Raw genomic sequence first — 24954 nt, forward strand, 5'->3', positions numbered from 1 at the left:
AGAGTGCCCGCATCCTCACCACGGTAGCGGGCATTGTGACAAAGGTTCTACGTCAGCTGGGTGTGGCAGCCGAGCGCCCGCTAGGGGAGGGGGAGCCTGTCAGCCCCGGGCCTGTCACTGCCTGCTGTCCCCCGTGTCACCAGCGAGGCCTCTGAAAAGTTTCCAAAACATGCCCAGACTTGGGTCCAAAGTGGCCAAAAGTCTCCAAGAGACAAGTCGGGAAGAAGGATATGGAAGAGAGGGAGAAAGCCAAGGGAGCAGGCCCAAGGGAGGCAAGAGAAAAAAGTAGTGCCGGGCTGCAGGACTGAAATGGAGGAATTGAAAGACGAAAGCCAGGAAGCAGGAGAGTTTGAGAAAAGGAGAGAGGAAAGAAGAGACATGCAGCCAGACGAGGGCTTAGTGAGAGAGGCTGGGACAGAGAACAGGATGAGAAGGAAATAAGGCAAGGCAAGGCTAGGCCAAAGGACGTTTCTTTGATTTATATTTTCTACCACATTCATCTTGAGATGAGAGGAAAGCCATCAGACGTTATGGTTTAGGCCCAAACAAAAGCCCCGGCTACTTGAGACACTTAGACTAAGCCTAAACCAGAAAGATCTCTCCATAAAGATGGTTTTTATACTGTACTTCCACAATCAGCTGGCAGTACAAAAGAACAAGCGGCAGACATACTTAGGCTGAGACATGGTGGTTTGGTGCAGAGACCATGCATATCATGGGAATATTTCAGCATTTCTGCTCTGGTTTTCAGTGTATTACACCAAAACACCCACCTGATGACATCATTTCAAGAGCAAAAGCAGCAATTTGCAGAATTCAGCTTCTTTGGGGAACTGAGCAATTGCTGAGCTGACAGCAAGTCCTGCTGGGTCCCTGTCACCTGCAGAGTGCCCGCATCCTCACCACGGTAGCGGGCATTGTGACAAAGGTTCTACGTCAGCTGGGTGTGGCAGCCGAGCGCCCGCTAGGGGAGGGGGAGCCTGTCAGCCCCGGGCCTGTCACTGCCTGCTGTCCCCCGTGTCACCAGCGAGGCCTCTGAAAAGTTTCCAAAACATGCCCAGACTTGGGTCCAAAGTGGCCAAAAGTCTCCAAGAGACAAGTCGGGAAGAAGGATATGGAAGAGAGGGAGAAAGCCAAGGGAGCAGGCCCAAGGGAGGCAAGAGAAAAAAGTAGTGCCGGGCTGCAGGACTGAAATGGAGGAATTGAAAGACGAAAGCCAGGAAGCAGGAGAGTTTGAGAAAAGGAGAGAGGAAAGAAGAGACATGCAGCCAGACGAGGGCTTAGTGAGAGAGGCTGGGACAGAGAACAGGATGAGAAGGAAATAAGGCAAGGCAAGGCTAGGCCAAAGGACGTTTCTTTGATTTATATTTTCTACCACATTCATCTTGAGATGAGAGGAAAGCCATCAGACCATATGGATTAGGCCCAAACAAAAGCCCCGGCTACTTGAGACACTTAGACTAAGCCTAAACCAGAAAGATCTCTCCATAAAGATGGTTTTTATACTGTACTTCCACAATCAGCTGGCAGTACAAAAGAACAAGCGGCAGACATACTTAGGCTGAGACATGGTGGTTTGGTGCAGAGACCATGCATATCATGGGAATATTTCAGCATTTCTGCTCTGGTTTTCAGTGTATTACACCAAAACACCCACCTGATGACATCATTTCAAGAGCAAAAGCAGCAATTTGCAGAATTCAGCTTCTTTGGGGAACTGAGCAATTGCTGAGCTGACAGCAAGTCCTGCTGGGTCCCTGTCACCTGCAGAGTGCCCGCATCCTCACCACGGTAGCGGGCATTGTGACAAAGGTTCTACGTCAGCTGGGTGTGGCAGCCGAGCGCCCGCTAGGGGAGGGGGAGCCTGTCAGCCCCGGGCCTGTCACTGCCTGCTGTCCCCCGTGTCACCAGCGAGGCCTCTGAAAAGTTTCCAAAACATGCCCAGACTTGGCTCCAAAGTGGCCAAAAGTCTCCAAGAGACAAGTCGGGAAGAAGGATATGGAAGAGAGGGAGAAAGCCAAGGGAGCAGGCCAAAGGGAGGCAAGAGGAAAAAGTAGTGCCGGGCTGCAGGACTGAAATGGAGGAATTGAAAGACGAAAGCCAGGAAGCAGGAGAGTTTGAGAAAAGGAGAGAGGAAAGAAGAGACATGCAGCCAGACGAGGGCTTAGTGAGAGAGGCTGGGACAGAGAACAGGATGAGAAGGAAATAAGGCAAGGCAAGGCAAGGCTAGGCCAAAGGACGTTTCTTTGATTTATATTTTCTACCACATTCATCTTGAGATGAGGAGGAAAGCCATCAGACCTTATGGATTAGGCCCAAACAAAAGCCCCGGCTACTTGAGACACTTAGACTAAGCCTAAACCAGAAAGATCTCTCCATAAAGATGGGTTTTATACTGTACTTCCACAATCAGCTGGCAGTACAAAAGAACAAGCGGCAGACATACTTAGGCTGAGACATGGTGGTTTGGTGCAGAGACCATGCATATCATGGGAATATTTCAGCATTTCTGCTCTGGTTTTCAGTGTATTACACCAAAACACGCACCTGATGACATCATTTCAAGAGCAAAAGCAGCAATTTGCAGAATTCAGCTTCTTTGGGGAACTGAGCAATTGCTGAGCTGACAGCAAGTCCTGCTGGGTCCCTGTCACCTGCAGAGTGCCCGCATCCTCACCACGGTAGCGGGCATTGTGACAAAGGTTCTACGTCAGCTGGGTGTGGCAGCCGAGCGCCCGCTAGGGGAGGGGGAGCCTGTCAGCCCCGGGCCTGTCACTGCCTGCTGTCCCCCGTGTCACCAGCGAGGCCTCTGAAAAGTTTCCAAAACATGCCCAGACTTGGGTCCAAAGTGGCCAAAAGTCTCCAAGAGACAAGTCGGGAAGAAGGATATGGAAGAGAGGGAGAAAGCCAAGGGAGCAGGCCCAAGGGAGGCAAGAGAAAAAAGTAGTGCCGGGCTGCAGGACTGAAATGGAGGAATTGAAAGATGAAAGCCAGGAAGCAGGAGAGTTTGAGAAAAGGAGAGAGGAAAGAAGAGACATGCAGCCAGACGAGGGCTTAGTGAGAGAGGCTGGGACAGAGAACAGGATGAGAAGGAAATAAGGCAAGGCAAGGCTAGGCCAAAGGACGTTTCTTTGATTTATATTTTCTACCACATTCATCTTGACATGAGAGGAAAGCCATCAGACGTTATGGTTTAGGCCCAAACAAAAGCCCCGGCTACTTGAGACACTTAGACTAAGCCTAAACCAGAAAGATCTCTCCATAAAGATGGTTTTTATACTGTACTTCCACAATCAGCTGGCAGTACAAAAGAACAAGCGGCAGACATACTTAGGCTGAGACATGGTGGTTTGGTGTAGAGACCATGCATATCATGGGAATATTTCAGCATTTCTGCTCTGGTTTTCAGTGTATTACACCAAAACACCCACCTGATGACATCATTTCAAGAGCAAAAGCAGCAATTTGCAGAATTCAGCTTCTTTGGGGAACTGAGCAATTGCTGAGCTGACAGCAAGTCCTGCTGGGTCCCTGTCACCTGCAGAGTGCCCGCATCCTCACCACGGTAGCGGGCATTGTGACAAAGGTTCTACGTCAGCTGGGTGTGGCAGCCGAGCGCCCGCTAGGGGAGGGGGAGCCTGTCAGCCCCGGGCCTGTCACTGCCTGCTGTCCCCCGTGTCACCAGCGAGGCCTCTGAAAAGTTTCCAAAACATGCCCAGACTTGGGTCCAAAGTGGCCAAAAGTCTCCAAGAGACAAGTCGGGAAGAAGGATATGGAAGAGAGGGAGAAAGCCAAGGGAGCAGGCCCAAGGGAGGCAAGAGAAAAAAGTAGTGCCGGGCTGCAGGACTGAAATGGAGGAATTGAAAGATGAAAGCCAGGAAGCAGGAGAGTTTGAGAAAAGGAGAGAGGAAAGAAGAGACATGCAGCCAGACGAGGGCTTAGTAAGAGAGGCTGGGACAGAGAACAGGATGAGAAGGAAATAAGGCAAGGCAAGGCTAGGCCAAAGGACGTTTCTTTGATTTATATTTTCTACCACATTCATCTTGAGATGAGAGGAAAGCCATCAGACGTTATGGTTTAGGCCCAAACAAAAGCCCCGGCTACTCGAGACACTTAGACTAAGCCTAAACCAGAAAGATCTCTCCATAAAGATGGTTTTTATACTGTACTTCCACAATCAGCTGGCAGTACAAAAGAACAAGCGGCAGACATACTTAGGCTGAGACATGGTGGTTTGGTGTAGAGACCATGCATATCATGGGAATATTTCAGCATTTCTGCTCTGGTTTTCAGTGTATTACACCAAAACACCCACCTGATGACATCATTTCAAGAGCAAAAGCAGCAATTTGCAGAATTCAGCTTCTTTGGGGAACTGAGCAATTGCTGAGCTGACAGCAAATCCTGCTGGGTCCCTGTCACCTGCAGAGTGCCCGCATCCTCACCACGGTAGCGGGCATTGTGACAAAGGTTCTACGTCAGCTGGGTGTGGCAGCCGAGCGCCCGCTAGGGGAGGGGGAGCCTGTCAGCCCCGGGCCTGTCACTGCCTGCTCTCCCCCGTGTCACCAGCGAGGCCTCTGAAAAGTTTCCAAAACATGCCCAGACTTGGGTCCAAAGTGGCCAAAAGTCTCCAAGAGACAAGTCGGGAAGAAGAATATGGAAGAGAGGGAGAAAGCCAAGGGAGCAGGCCAAAGGGAGGCAAGAGGAAAAAGTAGTGCCGGGCTGCAGGAAGGAAATGGAGGAATTGAAAGACGAAAGCCAGGAAGCAGGAGAGTTTGAGAAAAGGAGAGAGGAAAGAAGAGACATGCAGCCAGACGAGGGCTTAGTGAGAGAGGCTGGGACAGAGAACAGGATGAGAAGGAAATAAGGCAAGGCAAGGCTAGGCCAAAGGACGTTTCTTTGATTTATATTTTCTACCACATTCATCTTGAGATGAGAGGAAAGCCATCAGACCATATGGATTAGGCCCAAACAAAAGCCCTGGCTACTTGAGACACTTAGACTAAGCCTAAACCGGAAAGATCTCTCCATAAAGATGGTTTTTATACTGTACTTCCACAATCAGCTGGCAGTACAAAGGAACAAGCGGCAGACATACTTAGGCTGAGACATGGTGGTTTGGTGCAGAGACCATGCATATCATGGGAATATTTCAGCATTTCTGCTCTGGTTTTCAGTGTATTACACCAAAACACCCACCTGATGACATCATTGCAAGAGCAAAGCAGCAATTTGCAAAATTCAACTTCTTTGGGGAACTGAGCAATTGCTGAGCTGACAGCAAGTCCTGCTGGGTCCCTGTCACCTGCAGAGTGCCCGCATCCTCACCACGGTAGCGGGCATTGTGACAAAGGTTCTACGTCAGCTGGGTGTGGCAGCCGAGCGCCCGCTAGGGGAGGGGGAGCCTGTCAGCCCCGGGCCTGTCACTGCCTGCTGTCCCCCGTGTAACCAGCGAGGCCTCTGAAAAGTTTCCAAAACATGGCCAGACTTGGGTCCAAAGTGGCCAAAAGTCTCCAAGAGACAAGTCGGGAAGAAGGATATGGAAGAGAGGGAGAAAGGCAAGGGAGCAGGCCCAAGGGAGGCAAGAGAAAAAAGTAGTGCCGGGCTGCAGGACTGAAATGGAGGAATTGAAAGACGAAAGCCAGGAAGCAGGAGAGTTTGAGAAAAGGAGAGAGGAAAGAAGAGACATGCAGCCAGACGAGGGCTTAGTGAGAGAGGCTGGGACAGAGAACAGGATGAGAAGGAAATAAGGCAAGGCAAGGCTAGGCCAAAGGACGTTTCTTTGATTTATATTTTCTACCACATTCATCTAGAGATGAGAGGAAAGCCATCAGACGTTATGGTTTAGGCCCAAACAAAAGCCCCGGCTACTTGAGACACTTAGACTAAGCCTAAACCAGAAAGATCTCTCCATAAAGATGTTTTTATACTGTACTTCCACAATCAGCTGGCAGTACAAAGGAACAAGCGGCAGACATACTTAGGCTGAGACATGGTGGTTTGGTGCAGAGACCATGCATATCATGGGAATATTTCAGCATTTCTGCTCTGGTTTTCAGTGTATTACACCAAAACACCCACCTGATGACATCATTGCAAGAGCAAAGCAGCAATTTGCAAAATTCAACTTCTTTGGGGAACTGAGCAATTGCTGAGCTGACAGCAAGTCCTGCTGGGTCCCTGTCACCTGCAGAGTGCCCGCATCCTCACCACGGTAGCGGGCATTGTGACAAAGGTTCTATGTCAGCTGGGTGTGGCAGCCGAGCGCCCGCTAGGGGAGGGGGAGCCTGTCAGCCCCGGGCCTGTCACTGCCTGCTGTCCCCCGTGTCACCAGCGAGGCCTCTGAAAAGTTTCCAAAACATGCCCAGACTTGGGTCCAAAGTGGCCAAAAGTCTCCAAGAGACATGTCGGGAAGAAGGATATGGAAGAGAGGGAGAAAGCCAAGGGAGCAGGCCAAAGGGAGGCAAGAGGAAAAAGTAGTACCGGGCTGCAGGACTGAAATGGAGGAATTGAAAGACGAAAGCCAGGAAGCAGGAGAGTTTGAGAAAAGGAGAGAGGAAAGAAGAGACATGCAGCCAGACGAGGGCTTAGTGAGAGAGGCTGGGACAGAGAACAGGACGAGAAGGAAATAAGGCAAGGCAAGGCAAGGCTAGGCCAAAGGACGTTTCTTTGATTTATATTTTCTACCACATTCATCTTGAGATGAGGAGGAAAGCCATCAGACCTTATGGATTAGGCCCAAACAAAAGCCCCGGCTACTTGAGACACTTAGACTAAGCCTAAACCACAAAGATCTCTCCATAAAGATGGTTTTTATACTGTACTTCCACAATCAGCTGGCAGTACAAAAGAACAAGCGGCAGACATACTTAGGCTGAGACATGGTGGTTTGGTGCAGAGACCATGCATATCATGGGAATATTTCAGCATTTCTGCTCTGGTTTTCAGTGTATTACACCAAAACACCCACCTGATGACATCATTTCAAGAGCAAAAGCAGCAATTTGCAGAATTCAGCTTCTTTGGGGAACTGAGCAATTGCTGAGCTGACAGCAAGTCCTGCTGGGTCCCTGTCACCCGCAGAGTGCCCGCATCCTCACCACGGTAGCGGGCATTGTGACAAAGGTTCTACGTCAGCTGGGTGTGGCAGCCGAGCGCCCGCTAGGGGAGGGGGAGCCTGTCAGCCCCGGGCCTGTCACTGCCTGCTGTCCCCCGTGTAACCAGCGAGGCCTCTGAAAAGTTTCCAAAACATGCCCAGACTTGGGTCCAAAGTGGCCAAAAGTCTCCAAGAGACAAGTCGGGAAGAAGGATATGGAAGAGAGGGAGAAAGCCAAGGGAGCAGGCCCAAGGGAGGCAAGAGAAAAAAGTAGTGCCGGGCTGCAGGACTGAAATGGAGGAATTGAAAGACGAAAGCCAGGAAGCAGGAGAGTTTGAGAAAAGGAGAGAGGAAAGAAGAGACATGCAGCCAGACGAGGGCTTAGTGAGAGAGGCTGGGACAGAGAACAGGATGAGAAGGAAATAAGGCAAGGCAAGGCTAGGCCAAAGGACGTTTCTTTGATTTATATTTTCTACCACATTCATCTGGAGATGAGAGGAAAGCCATCAGACGTTATGGATTAGGCCCAAACAAAAGCCCCGGCTACTTGAGACACTTAGACTAAGCCTAAACCAGAAAGATCTCTCCATAAAGATGGTTTTTATACTGTACTTCCACAATCTTCTGTCAGTACAAAAGAACAAGCGGCAGACATACTTAGGCTGAGACATGGTGGTTTGGTGCAGAGACCATGCATATCATGGGAATATTTCAGCATTTCTGCTCTGGTTTTCAGTGTATTACACCAAAACACCCACCTGATGACATCATTTCAAGAGCAAAAGCAGCAATTTGCAGAATTCAGCTTCTTTGGGGAACTGAGCAATTGCTGAGCTGACAGCAAGTCCTGCTGGGTCCCTGTCACCTGCAGAGTGCCCGCATCCTCACCACGGTAGCGGGCATTGTGACAAAGGTTCTACGTCAGCTGGGTGTGGCAGCCGAGCGCCCGCTAGGGGAGGGGGAGCCTGTCAGCCCCGGGCCTGTCACTGCCTGCTGTCCCCCCTGTCACCAGCGAGGCCTCTGAAAAGTTTCCAAAACATGCCCAGACTTGGGTCCAAAGTGGCCAAAAGTCTCCAAGAGACAAGTCGGGAAGAAGGATATGGAAGAGAGGGAGAAAGCCAAGGGAGCAGGCCAAAGGGAGGCAAGAGAAAAAAGTAGTGCCGGGCTGCAGGACTGAAATGGAGGAATTGAAAGACGAAAGCCAGGAAGCAGGAGAGTTTGAGAAAAGGAGAGAGGAAAGAAGAGACATGCAGCCAGACGAGGGCTTAGTGAGAGAGGCTGGGACAGAGAACAGGATGAGAAGGAAATAAGGCAAGGCAAGGCAAGGCTAGGCCAAAGGACGTTTCTTTGATTTATATTTTCTACCACATTCATCTTGAGATGAGAGGAAAGCCATCAGACCATATGGATTAGGCCCAAACAAAAGCCCCGGCTACTTGAGACACTTAGACTAAGCCTAAACCAGAAAGATCTCTCCATAAAGATGGTTTTTATACTGTACTTCCACAATCAGCTGGCAGTACAAAAGAACAAGCGGCAGACATACTTAGGCTGAGACATGGTGGTTTGGTGCAGAGACCATGCATATCATGGGAATATTTCAGCATTTCTGCTCTGGTTTTCAGTGTATTACACCAAAACACCCACCTGATGACATCATTTCAAGAGCAAAAGCAGCAATTTGCAGAATTCAGCTTCTTTGGGGAACTGAGCAATTGCTGAGCTGACAGCAAGTCCTGCTGGGTCCCTGTCACCTGCAGAGTGCCCGCATCCTCACCACGGTAGCGGGCATTGTGACAAAGGTTCTATGTCAGCTGGGTGCGGCAGCCGAGCGCCCGCTAGGGGAGGGGGAGCCTGTCAGCCCCGGGCCTGTCACTGCCTGCTCTCCCCCCTGTCACCAGCGAGGCCTCTGAAAAGTTTCCAAAACATGCCCAGACTTGGGTGCAAAGTGGCCAAAAGTCTCCAAGAGACAAGTCGGGAAGAAGGATATGGAAGAGAGGGAGAAAGCCAAGGGAGCAGGCCAAAGGGAGGCAAGAGAAAAAAGTAGTGCCGGGCTGCAGGACTGAAATGGAGGAATTGAAAGACGAAAGCCAGGAAGCAGGAGAGTTTGAGAAAAGGAGAGAGGAAAGAAGAGACATGCAGCCAGACGAGGGCTTAGTGAGAGAGGCTGGGACAGAGAACAGGATGAGAAGGAAATAAGGCAAGGCAAGGCTAGGCCAAAGGACGTTTCTTTGACTTATATTTTCTACCACATTCATCTTGAGATGAGAGGAAAGCCATCAGACGTTATGGTTTAGGCCCAAACAAAAGCCCCGGCTACTTGAGACACTTAGACTAAGTCTAAACCACAAAGATCTCTCCATAAAGATGGTTTTTATACTGTACTTTCACAATCAGCTGGCAGTACAAAAGAACAAGCGGCAGATGGACTTAGGCTGAGTCATGGTGGTTTGGTGCAGAGACCATGCATACCATGGGAATATTTCAGCATTTCTGCTCTGGTTTTCAGTGTATTACACCAAAACACCCACCTGATGACATCATTTCAAGAGCAAAGCAGCAATTTGCAAAATTCAACTCCTTTGGGGAACTGAGCAATTGCTGAACTGACACCAAGTCTTGCTGGGTCCCTGTCACCTGCAGAGTGCCCGCATCCTCACCACGGTAGCGGGCATTGTGACAAAGGTTCTACGTCAGCTGGGTGTGGCAGCCGAACGCCCGCTAGGGGAGGGGGAGCCTGTCAGCCCCGGGCCTGTGTACTGCCTGCTGTCCCCCCTGTCACCAGCGAGGCCTCTGAAAAGTTTCCAAAACATCCCCAGACTTGGGTGCAAAGTGGACAAAAGTCTCCAAGAGACAAGTCGGGAAGAAGGATATGGAACAGAGGGAGAAAGCCAAGGGAGCAGGCCCAAGGGAGGCAAGAGGAAAAAGTAGTGCCGGGCTGCAGGACTGAAATGGAGGAATTGAAAGACGAAAGCCAGGAAGCAGGAGAGTTTGAGAAAAGGAGGGAGGAAAGAAGAGACATGCAGCGAGACGAGGGCTTAGTGAGAGAGGCTGGGACAGAGAACAGGATGAGAAGGAAATAAGGCAAGGCAAGGCTAGGCCAAAGGACGTTTCTTTGATTTATATTTTCTACCACATTCATCTTGAGATAAGAGGAAAGCCATCAGACCATATGGATTAGGCCCAAACAAAAGCCCCGGCTACTTGAGACACTTAGACTAAGCCTAAACCAGAAAGATCTCTCCATAAAGATGGTTTTTATACTGTACTTCCACAATCAGCTGGCAGTACAAAAGAACAAGCGGCAGACATACTTAGGCTGAGACATGGTGGTTTGGTGCAGAGACCATGCATATCATGGGAATATTTCAGCATTTCTGCTCTGGTTTTCAGTGTATTACACCAAAACACCCACCTGATGACATCATTTCAAGAGCAAAAGCAGCAATTTGCAGAATTCAGCTTCTTTGGGGAACTGAGCAATTGCTGAGCTGACAGCAAGTCCTGCTGGGTCCCTGTCACCTGCAGAGTGCCCGCATCCTCACCACGGTAGCGGGCATTGTGACAAAGGTTCTATGTCAGCTGGGTGTGGCAGCCGAGCGCCCGCTAGGGGAGGGGGAGCCTGTCAGCCCCGGGCCTGTCACTGCCTGCTGTCCCCCCTGTCACCAGCGAGGCCTCTGAAAAGTTTCCAAAACATCCCCAGACTTGGGTCCAAAGTGGCCAAAAGTCTCCAAGAGACATGTCGGGAAGAAGGATATGGAAGAGAGGGAGAAAGCCAAGGGAGCAGGCCAAAGGGAGGCAAGAGGAAAAAGTAGTGCCGGGCTGCAGGACTGAAATGGAGGAATTGAAAGACGAAAGCCAGGAAGCAGGAGAGTTTGAGAAAAGGAGAGAGGAAAGAAGAGACATGCAGCCAGACGAGGGCTTAGTGAGAGAGGCTGGGACAGAGAACAGGATGAGAAGGAAATAAGGCAAGGCAAGGCAAGGCTAGGCCAAAGGATGTTTCTTTGATTTATATTTTCTACCACATTCATCTTGAGATGAGAGGAAAGCCATCAGACGTTATGGATTAGGCCCAAACAAAAGCCCCGGCTACTTGAGACACTTAGACTAAGCCTAAACCAGAAAGATCTCTCCATAAAGATGGTTTTTATACTGTACTTCCACAATATTCTGTCAGTACAAAAGAACAAGCGGCAGACATACTTAGGCTGAGACATGGTGGTTTGGTGCAGAGACCATGCATATCATGGGAATATTTCAGCATTTCTGCTCTGGTTTTCAGTGTATTACACCAAAACACCCACCTGATGACATCATTTCAAGAGCAAAAGCAGCAATTTGCAGAATTCAGCTTCTTTGGGGAACTGAGCAATTGCTGAGCTGACACCAAGTCCTGCTGGGTCCCTGTCACCTGCAGAGTGCCCGCATCCTCACCACGGTAGCGGGCATTGTGACAAAGGTTCTACGTCAGCTGGGTGTGGCAGCCGAGCGCCCGCTAGGGGAGGGGGAGCCTGTCAGCCCCGGGCCTGTCACTGCCTGCTGTCCCCCGTGTCACCAGCGAGGCCTCTGAAAAGTTTCCAAAACGTGCCCAGACTTGGGTGCAAAGTGGCCAAAAGTCTCCAAGAGACAAGTCGGGAAGAAGGATATGGAAGAGAGGGAGAAAGCCAAGGGAGCAGGCCAAAGGGAGGCAAGAGAAAAAAGAAGTGCCGGGCTGCAGGAAGGAAATGGAGGAATTGAAAGACAAAAGCCAGGAAGCAGGAGAGTTTGAGAAAAGGAGAGAGGAAAGAAGAGACATGCAGCCAGACGAGGGCTTAGTGAGAGAGGCTGGGACAGAGAACAGGATGAGAAGGAAATAAGGCAAGGCAAGGCTAGGCCAAAGGACGTTTCTTTGATTTATATTTTCTACCACATTCATCTTGCGATGAGAGGAAAGCCATCAGACCATATGGATTAGGCCCAAACAAAAGCCCCGGCTACTTGAGACACTTAGACTAAGCCTAAACCACAAAGATCTCTCCATAAAGATGGTTTTTATACTGTACTTCCACAATATTCTGTCAGTACAAAAGAACAAGCGGCAGACATACTTAGGCTGAGACATGGTGGTTTGGTGCAGAGACCATGCATATCATGGGAATATTTCAGCATTTCTGCTCTGGTTTTCAGTGTGTTACACCAAAACACCCACCTGATGACATCATTTCAAGAGCAAAAGCAGCAATTTGCAGAATTCAGCTTCTTTGGGGAACTGAGCAATTGCTGAGCTGACAGCAAGTCCTGCTGGGTCCCTGTCACCTGCAGAGTGCCCGCACCCTCACCGCGGTAGCGGGCATTGTGACAAAGGTTCTATGTCAGCTGGGTGTGGCAGCCGAGCGCCCGCTATGGGAGGGGGAGCCTGTCAGCCCTGGGCCTGTCACTGCCTGCTGTCCCCCCTGTCACCAGCGAGGCCTCTGAAAAGTTTCCAAAACATGCCCAGACTTGGGTCCAAAGTGGCCAAAAGTCTCCAAGAGACAAGTCAGGAAGAAGGATATGGAAGAGAGGGAGAAAGCCAAGGGAGCAGGCCAAAGGGAGGCAAGAGAAAACAGTAGTGCCGGGCTGCAGGACTGAAATGGAGGAATTGAAAGACGAAAGCCAGGAAGCAGGAGAGTTTGAGAAAAGGAGAGAGGAAAGAAGAGACATGCAGCCAGACGAGGGCTTAGTGAGAGAGGCAGGGACAGAGAACAGGATGAGAAGGAAATAAGGCAAGGCAAGGCAAGGCTAGGCGAAAGGACGTTTCCATGATTTGTATTTTCTACCACATTCATCTTGAGATGAGAGGAAAGCCATCAGACCATATGGATTAGGCCCAAACAAAAGCCTCGGCTACTTGAGACACTTAGACTAAGCCTAAACCACAAAGATCTCTCCATAAAGATGGTTTTTACACTGTACTTCCACAATCTGCTGGCAGTACAAGAGAACAAGCGGCAGATGTATTTAGGCTGTATCGTGGTGGTTTGGTGCAGAGACCATGCATATCATGGGAATATTTCAGCATTTCTGCTCTGGTTTTCAGTGTATTACACCAAAACACCCACCTGATGACATCATTTCAAGAGCAAAAGCAGCAATTTGCAGAATTCAGCTTCTTTGGGGAACTGAGCAATTGCTGAGCTGACAGCAAGTCCTGCTGGGTCCCTGTCACCTGCAGAGTGCCCGCATCCTCACCACGGTAGCGGGCATTGTGACAAAGGTTCTACGTCAGCTGGGTGTGGCAGCCGAGCGCCCGCTAGGGGAGGGGGAGCCTGTCAGCCCCGGGCCTGTCACTGCCTGCTGTCCCCCCTGTCACCAGCGAGGCCTCTGAAAAGTTTCCAAAACATGCCCAGACTTGGGTCCAAAGTGGCCAAAAGTCTCCAAGAGACAAGTCGGGAAGAAGGATATAGAAGAGAGGGAGAAAGCCAAGGGAGCAGGCCAAAGCGAGGCAAGAGGAAAAAGTAGTGCCGGGCTGCAGGACTGAAATGGAGGAATTGAAAGACGAAAGCCAGGAAGCAGGAGAGTTTGAGAAAAGGAGAGAGGAAAGAAGAGACATGCAGCCAGACGAGGGCTTAGTGAGAGAGGCTGGGACAGAGAACAGGATGAGAAGGAAATAAGGCAAGGCAAGGCAAGGCTAGGCCAAAGGATGTTTCTTTGATTTATATTTTCTACCACATTCATCTTGAGATGAGAGGAAAGCCATCAGACGTTATGGATTAGGCCCAAACAAAAGCCCCGGCTACTTGAGACACTTAGACTAAGCCTAAACCAGAAAGATCTCTCCATAAAGATGGTTTTTATACTGTACTTCCACCATCAGCTGGCAGTACAAAAGAACAAGCGGCAGACATACTTAGGCTGAGACATGGTGGTTTGGTGCAGAGACCATGCATATCATGGGAATATTTCAGCATTTCTGCTCTGGTTTTCAGTGTATTACACCAAAACCCCCACCTGATGACATCATTTCAAGAGCAAAAGCAGCAATTTGCAGAATTCAGCTTCTTTGGGGAACTGAGCAATTGCTGAGCTGACACCAAGTCCTGCTGGGTCCCTGTCACCTGCAGAGTGCCCGCATCCTCCCAACGGTAGCGGGCATTGTGACAAAGGTTCTATGTCAGCTGGGTGTGGCAGCCGAGCGCCCGCTAGGGGAGGGGGAGCCTGTCAGCCCCGGGCCTGTCACTGCCTGCTGTCGCCCCTGTCACCAGCGAGGCCTCTGAAAAGTTTCAAAAACATGCCTAGACTTCGGTCCAAAGTGGCCAAAAGTCTCCAAGAGACAAGTCGGGAAGAAGGATATGGAAGAGAGGGAGAAAGCCAAGGGAGCAGGCCCAAGGGAGGCAAGAGAAAAAAGTAGTGCTGGGCTGCAGGACTGAAATGGAGGAATTGAAAGACGAAAGCCAGGAAGCAGGAGAGTTTGAGAAAAGGAGAGAGGAAAGAAGAGACATGCAGCCAGACGAGGGCTTAGTGAGAGAGGCTGGGACAGAGAACAGGATGAGAAGGAAATAAGGCAAGGCAAGGCAAGGCTAGGGCAAAGGACGTTTCTTTGATTTATATTTTCTACCACATTCATCTTGAGATGAGGAGGAAAGCCATCAGACGTTATGGATTAGGCCCAAACAAAAGCCCCGGCTACTTGAGACACTTAGACTAAGCCTAAACCAGAAAGATCTCTCCATAAAGATGGTTTTTATACTGTACTTTCACAATCAGCTGGCAGTACAAAAGAACAAGCGGCAGACATACTTAGGCTGAGACATGGTGGTTTGGTGCAGAGACCATGCATATCATGGGAATATTTCAGCATTTCTGCTCTGGTTTTCAGTGTATTACACCAAAACACCCACCTGATGACATCATTGCAAGAGCAAAGCAGCAATTTGCAAAATTCAAATTCTTTGGGGAACTGAGCAATTGCTGAGCTGACAGCAAGTCCTGCTGGGTCCCTGTCACCTGCAGAGTGCCCGCATCCTCACCACGGTAGCGGGCATTGTGACAAAGGTTCTATGTCAGCTGGGTGTGGCAGCCGAGCGCCCGCTAGGGGAGGGGGAGCCTGTCAGCCCCGGGCCTGTCACTGCCTGCTGTCCCCCGTGTCACCAGCGAGGCCTCTGAAAAGTTTCCAAAACATGCCCAGACTTGGGTCCAAAGTGGCCAAAAGTCTCCAAGAGACAAGTCGGGAAGAAGGATATGGAAGAGAGGGAGAAAGCCAAGGGAGCAGGCCAAAGCGAGGCAAGAGGAAAAAGTAGTGCCGGGCTGCAGGACTGAAATGGAGGAATTGAAAGACGAAAGCCAGGAAGCAGGAGAGTTTGAGAAAAGGAGAGAGGAAAGAAGAGACATGCAGCCAGACGAGGGCTTAGTGAGAGAGGCTGGGACAGAGAACAGGATGAGAAGGAAATAAGGCAAGGCAAGGCAAGGCTAGGCCAAAGGACGTTTCCTTGATTTGTATTTTCTACCACATTCATCTTGAGATGAGGAGGAAAGCCATCAGACCTTATGGATTAGGCCCAAACAAAAGCCCCGGCTACTTGAGACACTTAGACTAAGCCTAAACCACAAAGATCTCTCCATAAAGATGGTTTTTACACTGTACTTCCACAATCTGCTGGCAGTACAAGAGAACAAGCGGCAGATGTATTTAGGCTGTATCGTGGTGGTTTGGTGCAGAGACCATGCATATCATGGGAATATTTCAGCATTTCTGCTCTGGTTTTCAATGTATTACACCAAAACACCCACCTGATGACATCATTTCAAGAGCAAAAGCAGCAATTTGCAGAATTCAGCTTCTTTGGGGAACTGAGCAATTGCTGAGCTGACACCAAGTCCTGCTGGGTCCCTGTCACCTGCAGAGTGCCCGCATCCTCACCACGGTAGCGGGCATTGTGACAAAGGTTCTATGTCAGCTGGGTGTGGCAGCCGAGCGCCCGCTAGGGGAGGGGGAGCCTGTCAGCCCCGGGCCTGTCACTGCCTGCTGTCCCCCCTGTCACCAGCAAGGCCTCTGAAAAGTTTCCAAAACATCCCCAGACTTGGGTCCAAAGTGGCCAAAAGTCTCCAAGAGACAAGTTGGGAAGAAGAATATGGAAGAGAGGGAGAAAGCCAAGGGAGCAGGCCAAAGGGAGGGAAGAGGAAAAAGTAGTGCGGGCTGCAGGAATGAAATGGAGGAATTGAAAGACGAAAGCCAGGAAGCAGGAGAGTTTGAGAAAAGGAGAGAGGAAAGAAGAGACATGCAGCCAGATGAGGGGTTAGTGAGAGAGGCTGGGACAGAGAACAGGATGAGAAGGAAATAAGGCAAGGCAAGGCTAGGCCAAAGGACGTTTCTTTGATTTATATTTTCTACCACATTCATCTTGAGATGAGAGGAAAGGAATCAGACCATATGGATTAGGCCCAAACAAAAGCCCCGGCTACTTGAGACACTTAGACTAAGCCTAAACCAGAAAGATCTCTCCATAAAGATGGTTTTTATACTGTACTTCCACAATCTTCTGTCAGTACAAAAGAACAAGCGGCAGACATACTTAGGCTGAGACATGGTGGTTTGGTGCAGAGACCATGCATATCATGGGAATATTTCAGCATTTCTGCTCTGGTTTTCAGTGTATTACACCAAAACACCCACCTGATGACATCATTTCAAGAGCAAAAGCAGCAATTTGCAGAATTCAGCTTCTTTGGGGAACTGAGCAATTGCTGAGCTGACACCAAGTCCTGCTGGGTCCCTGTCACCTGCAGAGTGCCCGCATCCTCACCACGGTAGCGGGCATTGTGACAAAGGTTCTATGTCAGCTGGGTGTGGCAGCCGAGTGCCCGCTAGGGGAGGGAGAGCCTGTCAGCCCCGGGCCTGTCACTGCCTGCTGTCCCCCCTGTCACCAGCGAGGCCTCTGAAAAGTTTCCAAAACATGCCCAGACTTGGTCCAAAGTGGCCAAAAGTCTCCAAGAGACAAGTCGGGAAGAAGGATATGGAAGAGAGGGAGAAAGCCAAGGGAGCAGGCCCAAGGGAGGCAAGAGAAAAAAGTAGTGCCGGGCTGCAGGACTGAAATGGAGGAATTGAAAGAGGAAAGCCAGGAAGCAGGAGAGTTTGAGAAAAGGAGAGAGGAAAGAAGAGACATTCAGCCAGACGAGGGCTTAGTGAGAGAGGCTGGGACAGAGAACAGGATGAGAAGGAAATAAGGCAAGGCAAGGCAAGGCTAGGCCAAAGGACGTTTCTTTGATTTATATTTTCTACCACATTCATCTTGAGATGAGAGGAAAGCCATCAGACGTTATGGATTAGGCCCAAACAAAAGCCCCGGCTACTTGAGACACTTAGACTAAGCCTAAACCAGAAAGATCTCTCCATAAAGATGGTTTTTATACTGTACTTCCACAATCAGCTGGCAGTACAAAAGAACAAGCGGCAGATGTACTTAGGCTGAGACATGGTGGTTTGGTGCACAGACCATGCATATCATGGGAATATTTCAGCATTTCTGCTCTGGTTTTCAGTGTATTACACCAAAACACCCACCTGATGACATCATTTCAAGAGCAAAAGCAGCAATTTGCAGAATTCAGCTTCTTTGGGGAACTGAGCAATTGCTGAGCTGACAGCAAGTCCTGCTGGGTCCCTGTCACCTGCAGAGTGCCCGCATCCTCACCACGGTAGCGGGCATTGTGACAAAGGTTCTATGTCAGCTGGGTGTGGCAGCCGAGCGCCCACTAGGGGAGGGGGAGCCTGTCAGCCCCGGGCCTGTCACTGCCTGCTGTCCCCCGTGTCACCAGCGAGGCCTCTGAAAAGTATCCAAAACATGCCCAGACTTGGCTCCAAAGTGGCCAAAAGTCTCCAAGAGACAAGTCGGGAAGAAGGATATGGAAGAGAGGGAGAAAGCCAAGGGAGCAGGCCAAAGGGAGGTAAGAGGAAAAAGTAGTGCCGGGCTGAAGGACTGAAATGGAGGAATTGAAAGACGAAAGCCAGGAAGCAGAAGAGTTTGAGAAAAGGAGAGAGGAAAGAAGAGACATGCAGCCAGACGAGGGCTTAGTGAGAGAGGCTGGGACAGAGAACAGGATGAGAAGGAAATAAGGCAAGGCAAGGCAAAGGTAGGCCAAAGGACGTTTCTTTGATTTATATTTTCTACCACATTCATCTTGAGTGAGGAGGAAAGCCATCAGACGTTATGGATTAGGCCCAAACAAAAGCCCCGGCTACTTGAGACACTTAGACTAAGCCTAAACCACAAAGATCTCTCCATAAAGATGGTTTTTACACTGTACTTCCACAATCTGCTGGCAGTACAAGAGAACAAGCGGCAGATGTATTTAGGCTGTATCGTGGTGGTTTGGTGCAGAGACCATGCATATCATGGGAATATTTCAGCATTTCTGCTCTGGTTTTCAGTGTATTACACCAAAACACCCACCTGATGACATCGTTTCAAGAGCAAAAGCAGCAATTTGCAGAATTCAGCTTCTTTGGGGAACTGAGCAATTGCTGAACTGACACCAAGTCTTGCTGGGTCCCTGTCACCTGCAGAGTGCCCGCATCCTCACCACGGTAGCGGGCATTGTGACAAAGGTTCTATGTCAGCTGGGTGTGGCAGCCGAGCGCCCGCTAGGGGAGGGGGAGCCTGTCAGCCCCGGGCCTGTCACTGCCTGCTGTCCCCCCTGTCACCAGCGAGGCCTCTGAAAAGTTTCCAAAACATGCCCAGACTTGGGTCCAAAGTGGCCAAAAGTCTCCAAGAGACATGTCGGGAAGAAGGATATGGAAGAGAGGGCGAAAGCCAAGGGAGCAGGCCAAAGGGAGGCAAGAGAAAAAAGTAGTGCCGGGCTGCAGGACTGAAATGGAGGAATTGAAAGACGAAAGCCAGGAAGCAGGAGAGTTTGAGAAAAGGAGAGAGGAAAGAAGAGACATGCAGCCAGACGAGGGCTTAGTGAGAGAGGCTGGGACAGAGAACAGGATGAGAAGGAAATAAGGCAAGGCAAGGCAAGGCTAGGCCAAAGGATGTTTCTTTGATTTATATTTTCTACCACATTCATCTTGAGATGAGAGGAAAGCCATCAGACGTTATGGATTAGGCCCAAACAAAAGCCCCGGCTACTTGAGACACTTAGACTAAGCCTAAACCAGAAAGATCTCTCCATAAAGATGGTTTTTATACTGTACTTCCACAATCAGCTGGCAGTACAAAAGAACAAGCGGCAGATGTACTTAGGCTGAGACATGGTGGTTTGGTGCAGAGACCATGCATATCATGGGAACAGTTCAGCATTTCTGCTCTGGTTTTCAGTGTATTACACCAAAACACCCACCTGATGACATCATTTCAAGAGCAAAAGCAGCAATTTGCAGAATTCAGCTTCTTTGGGGAACTGAGCAATTGCTGAGCTGACAGCAAGTCCTGCTGGGTCCCTGTCACCTGCAGAGTGCCCGCATCCTCACCACGGTAGCGGGCATTGTGACAAAGGTTTTACGTCAGCTGGGTGTGGCAGCCTAGCGCCCGCTAGGGGAGGGGGAGCCTGTCAGCCCCGGGCCTGTCACTGCCTGCTGTCGCCCCTGTCACCAGCGAGGCCTCTGAAAAGTTTCCAAAACATCCCCAGACTTGGCTCCAAAGTGGTCAAAAGTCTCCAAGAGACAAGTCGGGAAGAAGGATATGGAAGAGAGGGAGAAAGCCAAGGGAGCAGGCCAAAGGGAGGCAAGAGAAAAAAGTAGTGCCGGGCTGCAGGACTGAAATGGAGGAATTGAAAGACGAAAGCCAGGAAGCAGGAGAGTTTGAGAAAAGGAGAGAGGAAAGAAGAGACATGCAGCCAGACGAGGGCTTAGTGAGAGAGGCTGGGACAGAGAACAGGATGAGAAGGAAATAAGGCAAGGCAAGGCTAGGCCAAAGGACGTTTCTTTGATTTATATTTTCTACCACATTCATCTTGAGATGAGAGGAAAGCCATCAGACCATATGGATTAGGCCCAAACAAAAGCTCTGGCTACTTGAGACACTTAGACTAAGCCTAAACCAGAAAGATCTCTCCATAAAGATGGTTTTTATACTGTACTTCCACAATCAGCTGGCAGTACAAAAGAACAAGCGGCAGACATACTTAGGCTGAGACATGGTGGTTTGGTGCAGAGACCATGCATATCATGGGAATATTTCAGCATTTCTGCTCTGGTTTTCAGTGTATTACACCAAAACCCCCACCTGATGACATCATTTCAAGAGCAAAAGCAGCAATTTGCAGAATTCAGCTTCTTTGGGGAACTGAGCAATTGCTGAGCTGACACCAAGTCCTGCTGGGTCCCTGTCACCTGCAGAGTGCCCGCATCCTCACCACGGTAGCGCGCATTGTGACAATGGTTCTTTGTCAGCTAGGTGTGGCAGCCGAGCGCCCGCTAGGGGAGGGGGAGCCTGTCAGCCCCGGGCCTGTCACTGCCTGCTGTCCCCCCTGTCACCAGCGAGGCCTCTGAAAAGTTACCAAAACATGCCTAGACTTGGGTCCAAAGTGGCCAAAAGTCTCCAAGAGACAAGTCGGGAAGAAGGATATGGAAGAGAGGGAGAAAGCCAAGGGAGCAGGCCAAAGGGAGGCAAGAGAAAAAAGTAGTGCCGGGCTGCAGGACTGAAATGGAGGAATTGAAAGACGAAAGCCAGGAAGCAGGAGAGTTTGAGAAAAGAAGAGAGGAAAGAAGAGACATGCAGCCAGACGAGGGCTTAGTGAGAGAGGCTGGGACAGAGAACAGGATGAGAAGGAAATAAGGCAAGGCAAGGCAAGGCTAGGCCAAAGGACGTTTCTTTGATTTATATTTTCTACCACATTCATCTTGAGATGAGGAGGAAAGCCATCAGACCATATGGATTAGGCCCAAACAAAAGCCCCGGCTACTTGAGACACTTAGACTAAGCCTAAACCAGAAAGATCTCTCCATAAAGATGGTTTTTATACTGTACTTTCACAATCAGCTGGCAGTACAAAAGAACAAGCGGCAGATGTACTTAGGCTGAGTCATGGTGGTTTGGTGCAGAGACCATGCATATCATGGGAATATTTCAGCATTTCTGCTCTGGTTTTCAGTGTATTACACCAAAACACCCACCTGATGACATCATTTCAAGAGCAAAAGCAGCAATTTGCAGAATTCAGCTTCTTTGGGGAACTGAGCAATTGCTGAACTGACACCAAGTCTTGCTGGGTCCCTGTCACCTGCAGAGTGCCCGCATCCTCACCACGGTAGCGGGCATTGTGACAAAGGTTCTATGTCAGCTGGGTGTGGCAGCCGAGCGCCCGCTAGGGGAGGGGGAGCCTGTCAGCCCCGGGCCTGTCACTGCCTGCTGTCCCCCCTGTCACCAGCGAGGCCTCTGAAAAGTTTCCAAAACATGCCCAGACTTGGGTCCAAAGTGGCCAAAAGTCTCCAAGAGACATGTCGGGAAGAAGGATATGGAAGAGAGGGCGAAAGCCAAGGGAGCAGGCCAAAGGGAGGCAAGAGAAAAAAGTAGTGCCGGGCTGCAGGACTGAAATGGAGGAATTGAAAGACGAAAGCCAGGAAGCAGGAGAGTTTGAGAAAAGGAGAGAGGAAAGAAGAGACATGCAGCCAGACGAGGGCTTAGTGAGAGAGGCTGGGACAGAGAACAGGATGAGAAGGAAATAAGGCAAGGCAAGGCAAGGCTAGGCCAAAGGATGTTTCTTTGATTTATATTTTCTACCACATTCATCTTGAGATGAGAGGAAAGCCATCAGACGTTATGGATTAGGCCCAAACAAAAGCCCCGGCTACTTGAGACACTTAGACTAAGCCTAAACCAGAAAGATCTCTCCATAAAGATGGTTTTTATACTGTACTTCCACAATCAGCTGGCAGTACAAAAGAACAAGCGGCAGATGTACTTAGGCTGAGACATGGTGGTTTGGTGCAGAGACCATGCATATCATGGGAATATTTCAGCATTTCTGCTCTGGTTTTCAGTGTATTACACCAAAACACCCACCTGATGACATCATTTCAAGAGCAAAAGCAGCAATTTGCAGAATTCAGCTTCTTTGGGGAACTGAGCAATTGCTGAGCTGACAGCAAGTCCTGCTGGGTCCCTGTCACCTGCAGAGTGCCCGCATCCTCACCACGGTAGCGGGCATTGTGACAAAGGTTTTACGTCAGCTGGGTGTGGCAGCCTAGCGCCCGCTAGGGGAGGGGGAGCCTGTCAGCCCCGGGCCTGTCACTGCCTGCTGTCGCCCCTGTCACCAGCGAGGCCTCTGAAAAGTTTCCAAAACATCCCCAGACTTGGCTCCAAAGTGGTCAAAAGTCTCCAAGAGACAAGTCGGGAAGAAGGATATGGAAGAGAGGGAGAAAGCCAAGGGAGCAGGCCCAAGGGAGGCAAGAGAAAAAAGTAGTGCCGGGCTGCAGGACTGAAATGGAGGAATTGAAAGACGCAAGCCAGGAAGCAGGAGAGTTTGAGAAAAGGAGAGAGGAAAGAAGAGACATGCAGCCAGACGAGGGCTTAGTGAGAGAGGCTGGGACAGAGAACAGGATGAGAAGGAAATAAGGCAAGGCAAGGCTAGGCCAAAGGACGTTTCTTTGATTTATATTTTCTACCACATTCATCTTGAGATGAGAGGAAAGCCATCAGACCATATGGATTAGGCCCAAACAAAAGCCCCGGCTACTTGAGACACTTAGACTAAGCCTAAACCAGAAAGATCTCTCCATAAAGATGGTTTTTATACTGTACTTCCACAATCAGCTGGCAGTACAAAAGAACAAGCGGCAGACATACTTAGGCTGAGACATGGTGGTTTGGTGCAGAGACCATGCATATCATGGGAATATTTCAGCATTTCTGCTCTGGTTTTCAGTGTATTACACCAAAACCCCCACCTGATGACATCATTTCAAGAGCAAAAGCAGCAATTTGCAGAATTCAACTTCTTTGGGGAACTGAGCAATTGCTGAGCTGACAGCAAGTCCTGCTGGGTCCCTGTCACCTGCAGAGTGCCCGCATCCTCACCACGGTAGCGGGCATTGTGACAAAGGTTCTATGTCAGCTGGGTGTGGTAGCCGAGCGCCCGCTAGGGGAGGGGGAGCCTGTCAGCCCCAGGCCTGTCACTGCCTGCTGTCCCCCCTGTCACCAGCGAGGCCTCTGAAAAGTTTCCAAAACATGCCCAGACTTGGCTCCAAAGTGGCCAAAAGTCTCCAAGAGACAAGTCGGGAAGAAGGATATGGAAGAGAGGGAGAAAGCCAAGGGAGCAGGCCAAAGGGAGGCAAGAGGAAAAAGTAGTGCCGGGCTGCAGGACTGAAATGGAGGAATTGAAAGACGAAAGCCAGGAAGCAGAAGAGTTTGAGAAAAGGAGAGAGGAAAGAAGAGACATGCAGCCAGACGAGGGCTTAGTGAGAGAGGCTGGGACAGAGAACAGGATGAGAAGGAAATAAGGCAAGGCAAGGCAAAGGTAGGCCAAAGGACGTTTCTTTGATTTATATTTTCTACCACATTCATCTTGAGTGAGGAGGAAAGCCATCAGACGTTATGGATTAGGCCCAAACAAAAGCCCCGGCTACTTGAGACACTTAGACTAAGCCTAAACCACAAAGATCTCTCCATAAAGATGGTTTTTACACTGTACTTCCACAATCTGCTGGCAGTACAAGAGAACAAGCGGCAGATGTATTTAGGCTGTATCGTGGTGGTTTGGTGCAGAGACCATGCATATCATGGGAATATTTCAGCATTTCTGCTCTGGTTTTCAGTGTATTACACCAAAACACCCACCTGATGACATCGTTTCAAGAGCAAAAGCAGCAATTTGCAGAATTCAGCTTCTTTGGGGAACTGAGCAATTGCTGAACTGACACCAAGTCTTGCTGGGTCCCTGTCACCTGCAGAGTGCCCGCATCCTCACCACGGTAGCGGGCATTGTGACAAAGGTTCTATGTCAGCTGGGTGTGGCAGCCGAGCGCCCGCTAGGGGAGGGGGAGCCTGTCAGCCCCGGGCCTGTCACTGCCTGCTGTCCCCCCTGTCACCAGCGAGGCCTCTGAAAAGTTTCCAAAACATGCCCAGACTTGGGTCCAAAGTGGCCAAAAGTCTCCAAGAGACATGTCGGGAAGAAGGATATGGAAGAGAGGGCGAAAGCCAAGGGAGCAGGCCAAAGGGAGGCAAGAGAAAAAAGTAGTGCCGGGCTGCAGGACTGAAATGGAGGAATTGAAAGACGAAAGCCAGGAAGCAGGAGAGTTAGAGAAAAGGAGAGAGGAAAGAAGAGACATGCAGCCAGACGAGGGCTTAGTGAGAGAGGCTGGGACAGAGAACAGGATGAGAAGGAAATAAGGCAAGGCAAGGCAAGGCTAGGCCAAAGGATGTTTCTTTGATTTATATTTTCTACCACATTCATCTTGAGATGAGAGGAAAGCCATCAGACGTTATGGATTAGGCCCAAACAAAAGCCCCGGCTACTTGAGACACTTAGACTAAGCCTAAACCAGAAAGATCTCTCCATAAAGATGGTTTTTATACTGTACTTCCACAATCAGCTGGCAGTACAAAAGAACAAGCGGCAGATGTACTTAGGCTGAGTCATGGTGGTTTGGTGCAGAGACCATGCATATCATGGGAATATTTCAGCATTTCTGCTCTGGTTTTCAGTGTATTACACCAAAACACCCACCTGATGACATCATTTCAAGAGCAAAAGCAGCAATTTGCAGAATTCAGCTTCTTTGGGGAACTGAGCAATTGCTGAGCTGACAGCAAGTCCTGCTGGGTCCCTGTCACCTGCAGAGTGCCCGCATCCTCACCACGGTAGCGGGCATTGTGACAAAGGTTTTACGTCAGCTGGGTGTGGCAGCCTAGCGCCCGCTAGGGGAGGGGGAGCCTGTCAGCCCCGGGCCTGTCACTGCCTGCTGT

The sequence above is a fragment of the Patagioenas fasciata genome, unplaced genomic scaffold (assembly GCF_037038585.1).
Source record: "Patagioenas fasciata isolate bPatFas1 unplaced genomic scaffold, bPatFas1.hap1 Unplaced_4, whole genome shotgun sequence".
Classification (NCBI taxonomy): domain Eukaryota; kingdom Metazoa; phylum Chordata; class Aves; order Columbiformes; family Columbidae; genus Patagioenas; species Patagioenas fasciata.